Raw genomic sequence first — 18,355 nt, 5'->3', positions numbered from 1 at the left:
AGGGTGCAAAATAGCACAGTAGAAACAACATCTGTACCTGTATGTTCACTGTAGCACTGTTCACAATAGTCAGAATCTGGAAACAACCTGAGTGCCTGAGAACAGATGACTGGTTAAAGAAATTTTGGTACATCTACACAATGGAACACTATGAAACTGTTAGGAAAGGTGAAGTCATGAAATTTGCTTATAAGTGGGTGATAATGAAGAATATCATGCTAAGAGAAATGAGTCAGAAATAAAGAGACAGACATAGAAGAACTCACTCATTTTTGGATTATAAAATAACATAATATGAGACTGACACCCAAGGACAGTAGACTAAAGGGCCAGGAATATTGCTGCATAGTTGGAATTCTGTCTCATGAGCGGGTGGAGAAGGCAGCTGGAATAGAGAGATGGGATCACTAAGTCAATGATGGTTAGAGGAATTGTTTGGAACGGGAGGTGTGTGCTGAAATTAGACAAAGGACCAAATGTGATAACCTCTCAGTATCTATGTTGCAAACCATAATGCCCCCCAATAGAGAGAGAGTATGGGGGAAATTGTGTGCCATAGAGGCAGGGGAAGGGTTTGGAAGGAGGGGTGTACTGGGGACACTGATAGTGCTCTGGTGGAGGGATGGGTGTTGGATCATTGTATGAGTGAAACTCAAACACGAAAGCTTTGTAGCTATATCTCACAGTGATTCAATTAAAAAAATACTATTTAGTAATACTAGTACTGCAAAAAAATGATGATGATAAATACCTGAAATGCATTTATGATATTTAAAACATCTACTGTCACAGATATTAGAGAAAACACTATGATACTAAAGGAGTTCATAAGGTTGAGGGAACAAAGACTTAGGGGAAGACTGAGGAGGGAAGAAAGAAGTCTTTGAAATTCTAAGGCTTGGGCTTCTCCTTGCTGCAGGAATTTATGTCCCTTTTTGGCAAGTGTGGAAGGGGGAAGTAGAGAGGAACTGAGTTAAAACTTTAGAGCAGTCTTTGTGGGGAAGAAGAAGGAAATATCTCAAGCTTAGCTGACGCTGAGTGGGCAAGAGTATTTACTGGAACTGGCCATCACCACCAGCTAAGCTGTCTAACACTGCAGCCCATCTGTAGAAATTTTCTGCCATTCTACAGAAAAAAGTTATTACCTGGCCCTTACCTGGCCCTAAGTATCCTTCACTGTCACTGTCACTGTCACTGTCCTCCCGTTGTTCATCGATTTGCTCGAGCGGGCCCAGTAACATCTCCATCATGAGACTTGTTGTTACTGTGTTTGGCATATTGAATATGTCATGGGTAGCTTGCCAGGCTCTGCCGTGCGGGCGAGATACTCTCGGTAGCTTGCCGGGTTCTCCGAGAGGGGCGGAGGAATCGAACTCGGGTCGGCCATGTTGGCTGCGTGCAAGGCAAATGCCCTACCGCTGTGCTATTGCTCCAGCCTGAAGTATCCTTATAGGTGATTTGAACTTTCTATAAAAATCTAAGTATTTTCTGTAAATAAACAAAGATCAAACTCCCCATCAAACTTTAGAAGAATCTTTCAAAAAGTTTGGTTTTACATCCTAGGTCTCAAAAATAATTTTGACTGGAAAAAACAGAACTGCTGAACTGTTAGACAAATTAAACATTATACTGGATAGAGCTGTTGGTTTTCTTGTGTGTTCTGTGGTACTGCTACCTCTGTTGTATATATTAGTGATGGGATAAGGGATTTCAAGTTCATCTCTCAGGGAAGAGAAGTTTTCTTTCTTTGGGGGTTTTATTCATATAATATTCCAATACCCATCCCTCCATCAATGTAATTTCCCAGCACCACTGTCTGCAGTTTTCCCTCCAGGGCATTCACCTCCCCTTCCTGCCTCTTTCTTCTCTCTCTCTCTCTCTCGAAAGGAAAAATTTTTAATATGAAATCACTCATTTATTCTTCAAACGATTCTGTAAAGTATTTCACAAGTTTTCTAAAGAAGAAACTGCTACATGTGGTTTCAGTAACTCACTAGTATCACATAGAAAGCACATTTTATTTTTAAGAACAATAGAAAAATAAAAACAAAAATAAACGATGCTGTGTTGTCCAAAATATGATTACTTTGATTTTTCTATATCACTGTTTCTTCTATCTTTTTCCAACTTGAAAGCCTGTGTTATTATCTTTTATTTATTTGATGCTAAGAATTAATCCCAAGACCACATATACTTGAAACATGCACTCTAGTATTAAGTCATATCTGTACCCAACTCATTATTTTAAATAGTGTCTCTGTCGTCAGTTTCTGAGGGAGGAGGTTTTCTTGTTTGTTTGCTTTTGTTTTTGATAAAAATATTTATTTATTTTAATTTAACAAAATTTGCAGTTCACTTGCAATTATTGTGGTTTGAGTTTTGGAATATAGTAGTAGCTTTCCCCATATAAATATACACTTAAGTAGCACTATTTCTTTGAAAGACTCTACTTTTTGGGGTTGGATTAATAGCACAGTGGGTAGGGTGTTTGCCTTGCATGCAGCCAACCCAGGTTCAATTCCCAGCATCTCATATGTCCCCAGAGCACTGTCAGGAGTGATTCCTGAGTGCAAAGCCAGGAGTAACCCCTGTGCATAGCTGGGTGTGACCCAGAAATGCAAAAAATAAAAAGGCCTCTACTTTTATCTCTCCACTTCAATATTAATGTTCTTTAGAAATCATTGTTATGCCTAAATATTTATTCTGTATTGTTATTCAAATTAGTCCAATTCCCCCAATTTTATAAAGATACATACATAGAACCAGTCAGAGAGGTAGTACAAGGTTGAGAGCACTTGCCTGTGGTCAGCCTGGCTTGGAAACCTGGTAGTGCATGGCTTCTCAGTACTCCTGGGAGCAACCCTCAGAATAGAGCTCAAAGTTGCTCCTGGGCACCTCTGGGTGTGGAGGAGTGTGGAGGAAGGAGAATTGTGAAAGCAGTTGTTCCTTTTCGAGGTTGTTTATAGGCGATCACCTGCCCTTTGACTCTGGCAGTAATTCTGTCTCTGTCTCTGATGTCTCTTTCATTAACTCTATGTTCTTTCTCTGTCAGGTGCACATGCGCGCACGCGCACACACAGACACACACACACACACACACAATGTTGCACTTGATTTTAAGGGGTTCAAAGATCCCAGAGATCCCGGTTAGAATCCCGAATCCAGTCCCTGTGGCTGGAGACTTTTCTGAAGATTATGTCCATTTGCATTTAACAAACCAAAATCTCACTTCTAATTCTTAGTGACAATGTCACTAAGCTTCTAAGTCAAAACTTGACCTTCTTACCTCAGTCCAGGAGGATTTAGCAGGAATGATTCATTTAAATCTGACTCAGAGTCTGTTATCCGTTTGTGTCAGATGTTATGCCTTATGTACAAAACACTTGTCATAGTATAACTTGTCTCTATAGTAAAAATTGTTTTATTTTATTTTATTGGTTTTTTGGTCATAGCTGGTGATACTCAGGGGTTCCTCCTGGCTCTGCACTCAGGAATCATTCCTGGTGGTGATCTGGGGACCATCTGAAATGCCAGGGATCAAACCCAAATCAACCATGGGCAGGCAAGCCCCCTGCCTGCAGGCTTATCTCCAGCCCAAAGTTGTTTTATTTTTAAAGTAAATTCTGTATGTGCACAGACATATTCAGCAAATCAGTCCCATTCAGGAGAAGAGAGGAACTAATATTTATTAACTGCTTAGAGCTTCTCAAACTGAGGCCATATGGCCTCTGCAGGGGCCCCCAGAATATTCCAAGGGAACCACAGGGGAAAATTGCACAAATAGGGCCCAGCACAAGACTGAGAGCCAACCAGAAGGAAAGGGAGAGTTTGGGATGGGAATAAGTTAGGAAGGGGGCCGTGATTAGGAAAAGGTTGAGAAACTTTGATGAAGAAAGTCATAGATGCTCCATGTGTCATTTATTTCCAGTCACAGAGTTCTTAGGCAAGGTATCCAACAAACATGGCCAGGTCATGAGTGGCTGAGCACTGAATCTCAAGTTCTCTAAATCTTTACTTGACAGAGAGCTACAGATATCTCCCCTTCCCCCAACCACCTCTTCCCTCCTTTACTTCACTCCTCCCCTCCCCTCCCTCCTCACCAATTATTTGAAGGTCAGAAAGTGAGTCCCAGCTGGAGAACCTACTAGTCTAGTCCCTCCATCTTACACTTTACAGACGCAAGGGCAGTCCATGGTGTTTTGTTTTGGCAGCCTAAGCTGACAAACACAGATAGTTTTTAATTCTTTGCTACCAAAGTATTGACTGCAATACAGAAAGATTTGTGAAAAGACATTTTAGCTTTTAGTACCTTGGTTCTGAGATGGGAAGAAAGGAGGACAAACCAGTAAGTTTAGTGGTATCTTTAGGGAGAAAAGTTCTATGAGTGAGGAAGAAGTTGAAATTATTTCATTGTGTAGGACTTTGAAATTATTTGAGGTTTATACTTATTTGTACTCTCTTCATATCTTTTTTGCATTCCTCATTCCTCAGTTGACCATGATTTAGCTCTACCTGGTGATAAACCGTTGCAGAGTCAGAAAATAAATCAGCACTTCTAATATTTCCTTCCGACTGTAGAACTGGTTAAATAAAAGGTAATCCCTAGAAAGTGACCTGCCAGAAAGAAGGTCTGCACTAAAACAATCACTTTAATTTTTCCTTTACTAGCTTTGGTCTTCATGTAAGAAATTCCTTGTTAGAAATTTCTCTTCTGGTTTCTTGTCACCTCTTCCTAACATAGGCTCATCTATTATTTTTAGAGCTCTGTTTTGATCTATATGTCTTTTAGCTTTGATTAGTAATTCTGTGAGATGATTCAGTTCTTAGAAATCAAGCTAGGTTAAAGTGAAATTTAAGGTTTTATCGCCCCTAAAATATTTTTTGGTCTACTTTCCAAGCTGTGTACATTCCCATCGGTAGGTTCTTGTACTGCCTTTACTGTTTGCTATAAGTTACGGGACGTTTTGAACTCAATATCCTAGAAATCATTCAGTTCTCCTTCCTATCACATAGACAAGGAGATATAGGTGAAAAGAAATACCTTACTTGTCAGTGATTATGAGTTAGAAACCTGATACAGGAATCTGAACACAGACTTTGAGATTTTCTGTTATTCTGCTTTCTGTTGTCACAAACTTCCAGCTTATTTCTTGAGTCAGGAGAATCAGGGCAAACTCCAATTAATCCAAATTAAAGAAAAATATGAAAACAGCAGAAGAGATACATGTACTAAGTATTGAATTTCACTCAGCTAAAGGGGACCGTTTTTGAGCCAGCTGAAGGAAAGAGGCAGAGAGGTAATGCAACTTGGAAGGACTGCTTTTAAATGGGCTACAAGATTTTTTTTTTTATCTTCCTCATTTTTTAAAAAAATATTTATTTATTTATTTATTGAATCACTGTGAGAACAGTCACAAAGCCTTTCAGTTCAAGTCTCAGTCAGTCATACAATGGTCAAACACCCGTCCCTTCACCAGTCCACATTTTCCACCACCAAGAACCCCAGTATACCCCCCTCCTACCCACCCCTGCCTGTGTGGCAGGTTTCCACTTTCTCTCTCTCTCTATGTTGATCACATTCAATATTATGACAAAAGACCCAACATTGTTATTTGGAATTTTCCCCAACATTCAGACCTGCCACAAAGACATTAGAAAAATTGTTTTCTGTTGCTAATTATGAAGAGCATATGATGTCGTGTGGCCACAATAGTGGCCACGTGAAGTTGGATTTCTGATAGTTTAGTAATAAACTTAGAGGGATTACTAGCAGAAGCCCCTGTGTTCCGAGATTGGTATGTGTGCCTCTGGGTTCATGGGCGGTCAGAAGCCGGAGGAGGCGTTTGAGGGTGGCAACCCGGAGCATTGTCATGGCGGGGAGCAGGGCCGATTCCACCCCCCCACCCCACCCCTTATGGGCTACAAGATTTCTCTGTTCTCTGAGGACTGTGTGCACATGCATTGATGGTCCATTCTACCCCGCCTTCCCAGCTAACTCCCCACCACCTGCCCTTGCACCCTGCTTCTTTCAGGTTCATTTTCCCTTGGTGGTGCTCAGGACTTAGGCCTGACTCTGCCTCAAGCTCACTCCTGGGAAGTTCAGGGGACCACGTGGGGTGCCAGAGACTGAACTCAGGTCAGCCATGTACCAGGGAAGTGCTCCCTACCTGCTGTACTATTACTTAGCTCTTCCCCACCCCCACCTCCGCTCCTTAAAACATCCTTTTTAAATTTTGTGAGACTCTGACAGCAAGAGTTTTACCTCCAGCCCCCCACCCCAGATGTTTGTCACATTAAACATACTGAGTGTCAGGCTCTGTGTATAAAACAGGCTAAAGGGGACTGGGACTTATTTCTGTAGTCAGCTTCTGTGTCTTTGTGTGCTGTGAGAAGAGCATGCTTTCTGCACACCGTCTTCTTCTCCAGTGCTGGGGCAAACATCCAGGGTCTACTTGGTGGTCTCCCTCTGGACAAGCACGCAGGTCAGCATGCTTTCATCTTGTTGTAAAGCTAAATTCAGAATTTTTCAGGGTTGGAAAATGCGGTTTTGAACTCTAAAGCAAAAGGTTTAGGATAAAAATGTACAAGGAAAGGTCCAATAGCATTCTGTCTGATGACCCACTTTCTGTTGAAACAGAGAACGTCTGTCTTTATCTTTCTTCAGTATTCCTGTCCTAAACATACACTTTCAAATAATATATTATGGCATGCTATAAATATTAAACGAGACCATAAGTCTCCCCTGCTCTTTTGGCCATAAAAGCAAATCATAAGATGGAGTCAACAGTTGAAATGTCTAATCTTCCTTCAGACATTTTCCTTCAGAAATTTTTTTCTTGATAAGAGAAAGGGTTTGAGATCTGGGCTTGCAAGTCCCTCCGTGTGCAAAGAAAGAGACAAGGATCAAAGCAAACATTTTTGGTGAGGAAAACAAGTTGGGAGCCAAACTTACCACAATGGGATACTGTAGTTGAATAATTTGTAGCTACCAGATTTAAAGGAGGGTTTAAGGAAGTCAGTCTTGAGTTGAAAGAATTTGCCATGTCATTAGAATTTGCTGTGTGGTAGGAATATTCAGTGGGTTATTTGAAGCAAAGAAATAGGAAAGTAATACCAATTTCAGTGATAAAAACTTACTGTATTTTTTTATAGTTGACTGTTCTTCTTTATATTTAAATTATATCAACAAATATTTGAGTTCTACATTCTTATGATTTTTGATTAAAGCCAACAATGATACAGACAAATAATAAACACAATTGTGTTTCCCCTATATATACATATATTTGCATAAAAATTTCTAATACTTTTTATAGATTTATATGTTTCACAACATTTCTGACTATGCAATTTTATATAATTCATTTTCAGGTAATATTTTATCTTTCAACATTTAAATTTTTCATGCTTTTTATATTGTATTAATAATGCTTATTTATTTTATTTTGTGATTTTTTTTTGGTTTGGGGGCAACATTTGGTGGTGGTCAGGGCTCACTCATGAGTTGGTGCTCAGGGATCACTCAAAATGTGGTGCTGGGGATTGAACCCAGGACAATTGTGTTCAAGGCAAGCACTTTATCAGCTGTAATATCTCTTTGGTTCATACTGTTTATTTTATTTCATGAAGCAAGGTAGTTTTTATTGAAACTTACTTAGATGCGAGGATTGAGAAAGAGAGGAAGTAAATGTGCAAGAGAGGACACAGGCTTCACCAGAGTGGAAAGAGCAAAGACATATGGAGACAATCAAGCAAAATGTGTGTTCAGGGGAAAATATGGAATTGAAGAGCAAGCCGATCATGTTTATTTGAAATGATTGTATAATGTTAATTATCTGTTTAAATTTGCTAACATTTACTATTGTTCACATAGCTAGTATTCAATTTAAGTGAATGTTTCAGAAATACAGACAAATTATGTTGGACTTTTTTATGCCTACAGATTTTTATTTCAATAGCATTTTATTCCGTTGAGCTACTTTCTCATTAGTATGTTTCCCCAAATGGTAGAAAGCTGCATATTCTGAATAACTTTATGGCTCTTGCTGTAGATAGACATATTGCTCTCTATCAACAATGAATTGTTTGTTCATGTAGAAACTGGGGAGGTAGTCAAAGGCTGAAGTGCTGACCCAGGAAACTAAGTTCTATCCCTGGCACTCCTGGACACCACCCCCTGCCCTGCCCCCAGCATCATTTTAAAGTCCCCCCCCCCCCCCAGCCCCAGCAAACAAAGCTAAAACCAAAGATCAAAAGCATTATGATTCACTCTGAAATGTTACAAATAAAAGGTAAAGGTAAAGGTAAAGGCCCTCCCGTTGATCGTCGATTTGCTCGAGCGGGCCCAGTAACGTCTCCATTGGAGACTTTGTTGTTACTGTGTCTGGCATATCGAATACTCTTGGTAGCTTGCCGGGCTCTCCGAGAGGGGCGGAGGAATCGAACTCGGGGCGGCCATGTTGGCCGCTTGTAAGGCGAACGCCCTACCCGCTGTGCTATCGCTCCAGCGATAATATACTAATTAATTATTGTATATTTAAATTTGCAGTTTTTGGATTATTACTGCATAAAACATTTCCTTTTATGGTTTTCATTTTTAGTATTTGTATTTATTTGGATGCATATTATCTGTGATAGCTTAACTACTTAGATCCAGTTTAATAGTTTTCTAAGAAACAGCACATTGTAACTTCCAGACATTTGATTATCAATTCTACAATGATTTTCAATCCAGTAACATCAGAATTATGTTTTTCTACCTCAGGTGACATTTCTCTGGAGCCATCTCACTTCATTAGGTGAAATAGCTGTTTGGGCCATGAGGGAATTCTCTCCCCTTCCTACTGGATTGCAGAGTCTCAAGCATCCCCTTTGATAAGGGTGATGAACCCATGATGCCAACTCAATCTTCTGACCTCATCTCATTCTACTCACTTTCCAAAATTTCCATATCTATGAACACGATGTCACACTGGAGATGAAGATTTTGCTTTATGAATTTAATTCAGGTCAAAAGCATTCTGTCTCAAGTACCCCTTATTCTCCAGTCATCTCTGCCTCTATTCAAGTAGGTGGTTTCCAAATTAAGGGAATCTTGGTGACTGTTGAACACAGATAAAATTTAATGAGTACCTGATGGAACTTCAAAGAAGTTTAATCTCTAAATATGATATACCATGAAATCAACAAAAACACAATGTAGAAGTAGTTGGAGCATTTTATGATAGGATCAATCTCTAAGCATGATTTGTCTGGAGGGTGTTGATTAAGGCCTGTAGTTTTGGAAAGTGAAGAGTTTATTTCAATTAAAGGAAGATTATTTTTTATGTCTTAGAACTTAAACATTCTGAAGTTTGAGTCTCTGTTTTGAATAATATGGATGAGGTTTATTTAAACAAATTTATTGATTGACATTCTGTGGTGTACAATACTTTAATGATGTTTCTCATGCGCATAATTTCCACATCACACCCATTACCTACATCCCTACCTCCCTTCCTCCAAAGATGCCAACATCCCTCCCTTTTCACGGCCCCCTGCCCTCCAATGTTGCCTATTGTCCCTTTGCTGCTACCCTGTCGTGTATCTTTAAGTCCCACATATGAGAGACATAATTCTTTTTCTAACTCTTTCATAATATCCTTTAGTTATATCCAGTTTGTGCTTTTAGGATTTAAAAGATTTTAGTAGTTAATAATTCTTACCGTACTGACTTATAGAATCTAAGTAAGTCTAATTTGTATATGATAAAAATTAAACTGTTGCAGAAAATATACGATAAAAAAGAAACTTTTAGAAAGAGTAAAGGGACCTGTGTTGAGTGGCTATTCTGTGCCACACCTGTGCTAGGTTCTATCCTACTTCTGTGAATGAGGTGGGATTTCTTTTTGTAAGTTGAGAACACCAAGCCCTAGGGAAGTTATATAACCCACTAATGGGTAGTTAGATGCAGATTCATCATTCACAGGAGGCCCTCTGACACCAGATTATCTTTCTTGGTAAAAAGGATGCTTTCTCTTGCTGTCTCAAAATAATTATGGAGTAAGAATGAAAAGTAGCTTTTCACTTAACTTGGCTAAAATTTTTATCCGTTTCTTGTTTCACTATTTTTAATTTATTTAATGATCAGAGTTGATCTGTTTGTTTTACTTTTATTATTCATTATAATTTAGATTTAATTTAATTAAATTATAATTAATTATAATTTAGAATAATAGAAACATGATATCAGGAATATAATAAAAGTACAGATAAAAGTACAGTGTGAATTCTTGTGAATAGTGTGTTATTTATAAAAGAAATATATGTTCTTTATGGATTTAAAATCATGAAAGCATAGGAAGCTAAAGTGACTTATAATTCTACTTCCTTTAGATAGTCACTATTAGTTTTCAGTTATATTTTACCCTAATCTTAGAAATTAGTATTAATGCTTTGTCTATCTGTCTTTATATCATGAGTGTTCTGCATACTATAGGTATTGAGTATCCACAGGACCAAATGTATTAATTATAGAGTTTAGTTGGATAAGTTATTAGAGTTAGGATTTCCCAGGTAAATAGATATTCAATAGCAACAATTTTTGATTTAGATGATCTCTTAGATCACAGATCACAGATCATCCTGTTATTCGTCGATTGCCTCGAGCAGGCCCCAGTAACGTCTCCTTCATCCTAGCCCTGAGATTTTTAAGAAAGTGCCATATTCAAGGCTCTTTAGGAGAATGAGACCCATCATTGTTACTGGTATTTGGCAGATCTCTTAGGAAAAAATTAAAAAATTTGAAGAGAGTCAAAATACATATATAATACAGCAATTTTATTATGGCTATAATAAACTTTGTTATTTGAAACATCTACCAAAAAGATAATACACATCACTTCCAATATGATTTATGAATGAACTCGGTGTACAACACATGCTCATGAGCAGATTTATTATTTCTGTTTTCTTTAAAGAGAGAGAGAATTAAGAGGGCTTGTCTACATAACTGAGCTTAGCATGATGGGATGAGAGGGGTGGGGGAAGTTGAGTGGGGGGCACCCTGAGGGAATGCCAAAGGGGAGCAGACATTCTGGTGGTGGATTGTGCTGGGGTGTTACTCCCAATCATTGGCAGTCTTGTAAATCACGGTGAGTACAAGAAAATTAAAAATAAATTAATTTAAAACATCAGTCATAAGTCCCAGCAGGTATTAAACCCGCAGGTCAGACATTCTTCCTCCTTCCTCTAGCGAAACTCTGGCCTTTAATCAGGAGTGAAAATTTAGCACTACACTTACATTAAAACTTTCTAAAAAATTTAATTCATCTGGGCCAATTAAAGAAGAAAGGGGCCTCCCACCCAAAGCATTAGAATCGTCTGACTATGAATAGAGAGCACTGTGGAATTGTTAGGGCTTGTTTCCATGGTTGAGAATCAAGGAGGCCTGGAGGGCACGTGAAATTGACTTGATGTTTTTAGATTTTGACATGTGGGGACTAATCTTATTTCCATGTCAAAGTACCCTGTCAGCTGCTGCAGATTAAAATATGATTAGCCCTTCCCCTTAATTGACCATGTAATAAACCCATCATCTCAAAACCCTGGCTTAGTGGTTCAAGGCAGACTGGAAGTCAAACTGCCTGCTTTTGAATCTTTATTCTGCTTCATGGACTTTGAGATTGTCGGTAAACTACTAAACATCCATATGCTTCAATTTAGTCATTTGATCATATCTTTTTTTTCAAATAAGGGTTTAGTGAGTTAATATGTGGAAAGCACTCTCACTAATGCCTAGAGCATAGGAAAAAAACGAAGAGTTAAGCAGGACTAGTACAATGAGGTTCCTCCTTGGTGATTGTGGGTGAGCCAGAAGTCAAATAAATAACTGAGTGGGCTAATGTATATGACTGGTATATGACGGGTATGTGATTGAATAACTTATAATAATTAAAAACTTGCCGATATTTATGTGCAGATGATTACTTCATTAGTAAACTTACTGACTTACCTTCTCAGACAAATTACAGTGGTCGTGCTCATGGGAAAAAGGGTTGATTTGGAAATGGATATTGAAGGAGAATATGGGAATTTCTCAGATTACTAATTTCTCAGGTGCATTCTCCTCTTTAGATATTGGGTACATTCAGATGGGTGATGTTCAGAGTGTATTCTTTCTTTCTAGACCTTTTGAGAGATCAAATGGAATTTGAGTCTTTAATTATCATTTGTTAGCTGCTAGCACATAATTCAATTATAGAAGTAATTTATTGGAAGTGGGGCAGGTCAACAATCAAGAGAAAAGGCCAAAGGTTTTTTTTGAAGGACCAGGAAGTCAGCCTGGGTGGGACTGGAAGCAGTCACTGCCCAACGTCACCTCTGGAGCAACCAGCCTCTTGGGCAGTTGTTAGATGGCAGAGGGAGTAATCGGATTGGTCCTGCTTGGACCAGGTGTCCACACTTGGGCTATCAAAGGGGAGGGCATCGAAACTGGCAACCACAGCTGAGTGTTCTCTTGGAGTACTTCCTCTGCAGTAAGATCAGGGTGAAAGAAATGAAACTGAGTGGGCAAGAACAACAAAAGCTATATCACTACTCTGTGTTGCTTTAAGCCATAGATGGGAATGACGAAAGACAGAAGGAATAAAAATATACCCTAAAACTTTGATTTTTCTTTTATTTAAGGGGTGGTGGAGGGGTGGTTGGGCCATAACCACAGTGCTTGGGGGCTGTTCCTGCCTCTGTGCTCAGGACCATATGCAGTGCTGGGGATCAAACCCTGGTTGATGAAGTGCAAGGCAAACATCTTACCCTCTGTTTTCTCTCTCCCAGCCCCTATTTTTTTAAATTTTTTCTTTCCTTTTTTTTTTTTAGAAGGAACCCATACTGTTTTAAAGATTTTTTTCTCCTGTTCCCAGTTGCATTCTCCTCTGACCTTGAAGTTGACTCCAGATCCTGACTTACCTCTGAAAGAATCCTAAGACCTTGGTGGAATCGTCTTGTGATCCTACCACAGTTCAATATGAAGAAAACAGCTCAAAACATTATATGGATTTTTATCAAAATGGTGGTAGCTATTCAGGGATAAAGTAATAGTACAGTGAATAGGGCATTTGCCTTGCACATAGCCTACCCCAGTTCAATCCCTGGCACCCCATATGATTCCCTGAGCCTGCCAGGAGTGATCCCTGAGTCTTGAGCATTGCTTGATGTGACTCTCCCCCCCCAAAAAAAACAAAACCAAGGTATGTTAGCTATTCTTCATTTGATGCCTTTTTGGTGTCTAATATCTAACAATATAAAATAGCAAGTTTGTATCTTGCTTCTCAGAAAGGTATAGTCAGGGAATCAACATAGACACATGAAAAAATTACATGAATAAAATTCAGAGATCAAAATAAAGTGCAGCTGAATTTACCTAGATGATTCCATGGAGGTGTTTGAGCTATGTCTTGAAATATGAATAAGCACTTATAACTTTAAATTGTGACCTTTAATCTAGGAAGAAAATACTGACTTCAAATTATAAGTGCTTGTTCATTGTGTTCTCACAAATGGCTGATCTCATCTACAGACAGCACATATATTGTTGTGTGGTTCTTCTAGAGCTAAGACGTGAGCTCATGAAAAATACTTTGAAAGAGAATAGTGAGGAACAAACTCACTGTCGCATACCTAAATTACAACAATTTTTAAATAAGGTCCCATTCCTAATAACTGTGGCTGCCTGAACTAAAATAGAAGTGAATCATTCCAAGTCCTTCCTGGGTTTCTGGGAATCCCTTAGCAGCTGTCACTCATCTGACTGGGTAGCTCAAGGGTCAGAATAGGCAGGGGTCTTAAGTGATTTCTTTGGGGTACAGGAAATTACTTATGCATTTAACATTCATATCCTGCCTAGAACTCATTTATAGTAAACCTTTGGGCTAATAATGTCTCTAGCTTCAATCTCTAAAGCAGTGAAAGTAAGATATAGAGTCGTCACATAGAACTGGAATTAATGTAGATATTAAGAATCTCTTTACCTAATATGGTAGTAGTCTCGCCATTAGATTCTTTTCAATCTCATATCATACTTTCTCACAATGAAGGTATATTTTCCTGTGACAGATGGACACACTTTTCTACAGTATATGCCTATAATATTGGAAAATAATCTTTTCTCTTATGTGTCTATGCATGCTAGCTTGTAATACCACACATGTATCTCCATAAATTACTACAAATAACTTTTATACCAAGGTGGGAAAGCAGACAAAATAAGTGGACAAATTATTCAATGAATAAGCTTTAAAAAATTAAGCCTAATAAAATTCCATTAATTACTAACTTGAGTTAATGAAAATTGCGGAGTTCTATAATTGGTCCCTGTGATCGCATTCATTTGCCACAGATAAACTAGGACTTAGAAGACCTCAGTTTTGTTTTGACTCTGTTTTTACCTACCAGTGTGAGCCTAAGTAAAATGCTAGAATAATACTGACAAGCTAATTAACATCTGATAAAGTTTCTACATGAGATTCTCATCTCTAACCTTTCAAAAATCTCTTCAAGTGCCTCATAATTGTACTTCAAGTATCAGCACAACTTAATAAATCAATTCAAAACATAAATTGTGAACATTATGTTGGAATAGTACAGACATACTTGGTTTAGGTCAATCTTTCATTTTAGTAAATATTCATATTGTTTTGATTAAAATAACTTCAATACCAAATTTAATTTAGACATTATGCAGACAAAAACAGCACCTCAAAAGCCTGTTGGGGGCCAGGAATCAGCACTAAGTTAGTGAATTCCCACTAAGTTACCTGTGGGAACAATTTGTTTAACAATGATGTGATGCACTTTCACTTGACTACTATAACAGATAGCATTCCCTAAACATAAATTTTTGATTGATTCATTCTAGACATTATATTATTTTATAATAAGAGGTTCTCATCATGTCAAGGTCATCTAATCATCTCCTATCACAGAAGAGCTAAGAGTATAGGTGGATTTTTATTATGATTTTAGCATTTTCATATTCTATCTAAAACTTTGAAGACCAGTATTTTTAGATAAAATTTGAGATTCTATTTGTTTCCTTTTTTTAGAATTCTTATAAATTTTTTTTTATTCTTCATAGACTCTTATTTATTCTCGCTCTTGAAATCTTTATCCAGAAGAACGTAATAGAGGAAAAAGCTCAGATAATCATAGAAATCCACATTGAGCTAAATGACTTTTGGAATGTAATTTTGAAGATGAGTGTTTCAAATTATTTTTCCTCTGTCCAGATGACAGACTAATAAGGGAATGAATCAATCAGTCAATCAAACTCAATCAATGAGACCAAGCGAAGCTCATTTGAGTGGTGATGGATGGTACTTAAAAGTGAATTAGTGATTGATTTGGAGAGACTTCAGAGGAGCAGAACTAACAATGGTAAATCAGGTTAACTTGTACATAGCGCTGACAGGAAGTGGGACGGGCCAGAGCAAATGTCTCCTACAGCCTCCAACTGCCTATGAAGCTGTTTCAGATCTGATGGATTGAAAGTCATCCATCTGAAACCATTTTTTTTTCAGCCCTGTCATTTGTGTAATAATATGTATCAAGTCAAGAAACCTACAGTTAAGTATCTGAATACATCTACACAGAGGCAAATATCTCCCAACAATAGGCTTCTGGTTGCTAATTGGGAAAAAACACAAGTAATCATAAGGTATTCTGTCACCTGCTGGGTGACTCCTTGTGGAATGGAAAAGCAGCCCTGTAGGTCAACCACCTGGTTTAAAAACCTTTGACAGATGCTGTTAGTAATGTATATTTACTTGTTCTTTTAATCACGTACTACCTGTGTGTAAGCTAAAAAATCAAGCCAACCCACAAAGAGTCATTAATATGACCATTGCTGGGCCCTTATCACTCCTTCTAGAAGCAAGCTCCTGTTCTCTCATCAATTAACCATCAGTGTTCACCCACTGCCCTTCCTCTCTATCCTCTCCTGCCATGGCAACAAGCAGGTCTTGGCAAATAGCAGAGGACATCAGGTACAGACTTTTACAGGTGCAGAGCTAAGGCAAAGGCCAAGTGTGAGTTCTGCGTTCCTGCCCAGTCCCTGCTGTTTGGATTGAGTGGCCCCACTGGATGGAGTTACAAAGTCACAAATCCTTCAAGGCAACATTTCTCAATCATGGGGGTCCCCGGAAAATTCTGAGGGGGCCACAGGTAAAAATAATGTAAATGGAGGATAACAGCATAATATTAGGGGGCCAACAAGTAGGAGAGGGGGTCGGAGGCCAGAGAGGACTACATTTGGAGAAGATTAAGAAACACTATTGTAAGGGTTTATTTGCTCTATAATACTCTGGAAAATATAACAATTGGGTGTTTTCTTTTCTCCTCATTTCCCTGTCTTTCAGTGAAGTTAGGAAACATTGTTCAATCCTTGGCAGTCTCTCTTTGGTCTTATGTTTCTGATTAATTGTCCCTCCCCACTAGTTCCCCTAACAAGCAGGCGCTGACATTTTATGTGGCAGACAGCTCCTTCCTGGTTCGCGGCTGCCCTGACCTTACTAGGGCAGCAGGTGGTGAGGTTTCTGGGACACTGGGGAAGACCCCGTAACTCTGACCATTGTCACCCCAGTGGACTTAGCTCCTTAGTTACAGTCACCTGCTTATTTTCAGGGATTTATTATATCTTCTCATTCAAAATGATCAAATTAAGGACAGACTCTTTTGCAGTGCCAGGAGCTCCAAAAATCTTCTTTTGGTCTAAAATCAAATGCCCTGCCCTGAATAAAGATTCCTTCCTACTCTGATAGAAGTGTGTAGCTTTTAAAGGAACAGGCAAACAGATGGCACTTTTCTTTTAAATATGGAATGTAATACTCTTGGAGACCATGGTGGAAGCAGGCTTGATGACATGTTTCAAGGACTGTAAGTTGCTGTACACTTTTTTGGAATCAATTTTTTTTTAGGATAAATTTATAAATCTCTATCAGGATTTAAAATGCACAGACTCTTGACTGAGGTAAGCATGTATTACTGACGTGGGTGTTCATATACATTCAAAGAAGAATGTATAAGGGTAATTATACAGCAATATTTACATTAGCAAAAGATTTGAAAACTCTGAATGTGCATTTAAATAGGGGATTAATTAAATTATCACTTGTCCACACAATAGATTCTTTTAACAATTGTTATAAGAAGGAGGCAGGTCTACATGTACCAATATGGAAAATAGCCAGGACATACTAGATACCGAAAATGAGGCAGACAATGCTACCATTTATGTAAAAAAAAAATTAAAAGGTGGGGCTGTATGTACATAAATGTATGCTCATATTTGTGTAGTCGATCTTGAGAGACTGTTAGAGATTGAATAAAAGGAAGTGAGTCGGGGAGACACACATACACACAGAGAGAGAGAGAGAGAGAGAGAGAGAGAGAGAGAGAGAGAAGAGAGAGACAGACAGACACAGACACAGAGACAAAAAGAGAGTGGAGGAAGAGGAGGAGCAGGAGGAAGAAAAAGAACTCATACTGTTTATTCTGTCCTTTAAGAAAGCTCAAAATGTTTTTATTGTGCACTTTATTCCTATTCAAATAAATAGGTAATTTTTTTAAAGTACATAAAAGTTTCATTTTTCATCTTCCTTGAAGGATTTCTTCTTGACTCATGCTTTCCACGGAAAGGATCGTAGGACACAAAAAGCATTTGGGGTGAGATAGGCCTTTATCTGGCTGACATGCTGTGTGAGACTAGACAATGATTTTTAGCATTGCCCAGAGTCACACCTTCCCTACCCCCTATAAAAGAGGATAATAATATTAATAATAATATCTCAAGACTCACTATGATTCTCAAGTAAGCGTAAAGCCTAGGCCCTAGTCAGCCCTGGGGTCTTGATGGAATTTAGCTTCCTTGCGGCTTTCCTCTAGAAGGACAGCTTGGAGAGAAGGTGCCATGAAGAAAACAAGTATAACCTCTCCTCTGCCAGTTTTCAAAGCAGGCCCCCGAGGAGTGCCTCTGGCTGGGTTGGTACAGGTGGGGTCTTGCCCGTGAGTTCCCAGCATCTCCCCTGGGCCTAGGAGCTTGGTGGTTCTTTGCTTCGGGTCATCTTAGTGCTGGCAGCTGCTGGGCCTAGAAAAACTGAACAGCCACACAACTGCCCAGAGTCTTCTCTTCCCAGTCTCTACTTTGGGGAATTTTCTTCTATGTCATTCTTTTTGTTACTTTTCAGACAAGTATGAAAACTCCTGTTTTGGAAAGAGGGTGACTTTTGAATAAACTCATCCCTGAGGGAACTGTGGCATCAATGGTGTGTGTGTGTGTCTGTGTGTGTGTAAATGTGCGTGTGTGTACATGTATGTGTACATA

The sequence above is a fragment of the Sorex fumeus genome, unplaced genomic scaffold, assembly GCF_029834395.1.
Source record: "Sorex fumeus unplaced genomic scaffold, SorFum_2.1 ptg000018l, whole genome shotgun sequence".
Lineage (NCBI taxonomy): Eukaryota > Metazoa > Chordata > Mammalia > Eulipotyphla > Soricidae > Sorex > Sorex fumeus.
This window is presented reverse-complemented; position numbering follows the sequence as displayed.